This window comes from Entelurus aequoreus, linkage group LG02, assembly GCF_033978785.1.
Source record: "Entelurus aequoreus isolate RoL-2023_Sb linkage group LG02, RoL_Eaeq_v1.1, whole genome shotgun sequence".
Taxonomy (NCBI): Eukaryota; Metazoa; Chordata; class Actinopteri; order Syngnathiformes; family Syngnathidae; genus Entelurus; species Entelurus aequoreus.
Genome location: NC_084732.1, coordinates 45,890,999 through 45,893,276, shown reverse-complemented (window position 1 = coordinate 45,893,276; position 2,278 = coordinate 45,890,999).

The window sequence follows — 2,278 nt, the reverse complement described above, 5'->3', positions numbered from 1 at the left end:
AAAACATTAGCGCTCCACCTATGCCAGCCAGCCCTCATCTGCTCATCAACACCCGTGCTCACCTGCGTTCCAGCGATCGACGGAAGGACGAAGGACTTCACCCGATCATCCGTGCGGTCGGCGGCTAGCGTCGGCTAGCGCGTCAGCTATCCAAGTCAAAGTCCTCCTGGTTGTGTTGCTACAGCCAGCCGCTAATACACCGATCCCACCTACAACTTTCTTCTTTGCAGTCTTCAATGTTCATTAAACACATTGCAAAAGATTCACCAACACAGATGTCCAGAATACTGGGGAATTTTGAGATGAAAACAGAGCTTTTTTGTATTGGATACAAAGGTGTACCAATACTTCCGTTTAACTAGTGACGTCACTCGCATACGTCATCATACAAAGACGTTTTCAACCGGAAGTTTAGCGGGACTCCTCTCTGAGCTGCCACCTTACCGTGGTAGAGGAGTTTGCGTGTCCCAATGATCCTAGGAGCTATGTTGTCCGGGGGCTTAATGCCCCCTGGTAGGGTCTCCCAAGGCAAACTGGTCCTAGGTGAGGGATCAGACAAAGAGCAGCTCAAAGACCTCAATCAAAGATAAAAACAAGGAACCCATATTTCCCTCGCCCGGACGTGGGTCACCGGGGCCCCCCTCTGGAGCCAGGCCCGGAGGTGGGGCACGATGGCGAGCGCCTGGTGGCCGGGCCTGTCCCCATGGGGCCCGGCCGGGCACAGCCCGAAGAGGCAACGTGGGTCCCCCCTCCAATGGGTTCACCACCAATAGCAGGGGTCATAGAGGTCGGGTGCGAAGTGAGCTGGGCGGCGGCCGAAGGCAGGGCACTTGGCGGTCCGATCCTCGGCTACAGAAGCTAGCTCTTGGGACGTGGAACGTCACCTCGCTGGGATTTGCGGCCTCATGTTTTGGACACTCGGGTGAAGAGAGTTGGCTGCGATGGTGGGGGAGGATGCCGGACAGACCTGGCAGGCCCAAACGCATTGTGAGGGTTTGCTGGGAACGTCTGGCAGAGTCTCCTGTCAGAGAGAGTTTCAATTCCCACCTCCGGAAGAACTTTGAACATGTCACGAGGGAGGTGCTGGACATTGAGTCCGAATGGACCATGTTCCGCGCCTCTATGTTCCGCGCCTCTATTGTCGAGGCGGCTGATTGGAGCTGTGGCCGCAAGGTAGTTGGTGCCTGTCGTGGCGGTAATCCTAGAACTGGTTGGTGGACACCGGCGGTGAGGGATGACGTCAAGCTGAAGAAGGAGTCCTATCGGGTTCTTTTGGCTCATAGGACTCCTGAGGCAGCAGACAGGTACCGACAGGCCAAGCGGTGTGCGGCTTCAGCGGTCGCGGAGGCAAAAACTCGGACATGGGAGGAGTTCGGGGAAGCCATAGAAAATGACTTCCGGACGGCTTCGAAGTGATTCTGGACCACCATCCGCCGCCTCAGGAAGGGGAAGCAGTGCACTATCAACACCGTGTATGGTGGGGATGGTGTTCTGCTGACCTCGACTGCGGATGTTGTGGATCGGTGGAGGGAATACTTCGAAGACCTCTTCAATCCCACCAACACGTCTTCCTATTAGGAAGCAGTGCCTGGGGAATCTGTGGTGGGCTCTCCTATTTCTGGGGCTGAGGTTGCTGAGGTAGTTAAAAAGCTCCTCGGTGGCAAGGCCCCGGGGGTGGATGAGATCCGCCCGGAGTTCCTTAAGGCTCTGGATGCTGTGGGGCTGTCTTGGTTGACAAGACTCTGCAGCATCGCGTGAACATCGGGGGCGGTACCTCTGGATTGGCAGACCGGGGTGGTGGTTCCCCTCTTTAAGAAGGGGAACCGGAGGGTGTGTTCTAACTATCGTGGGATCACACTCCTCAGCCTTCCCGGTAAGGTCTATTCGGGTGTGCTGGAGAGGAGGCTACGCCGGATAGTCGAACCTCGGATTCAGGAGGAACAGTGTGGTTTTCGTCCTGGTCGCGGAACTGTGGACCAGCTCTATACACTCTGCAGGGTCCTTGAGGGTGTATGGGAGTTTGCCCAACCAGTCTACATGTGTTTTGTGGACTCGGAGAAGGCATTCGACCGTGTCCCTCGGGAAGTCCTGTGGGGAGTGCTCAGAGAGTATGGGGTATCGGACTGTCTGATTGTGGCGGTCCGCTCCCTGTATGATCAGTGCCAGAGTTTGGTCCGCATTGCCGGCAGTAAGTCGGACACGTTTCCAGTGAGGGTTGGACTCCGCCAAGGCTGCCCTTTGTCACCGATTCTGTTCATAACTTTTATGGACAGAATTT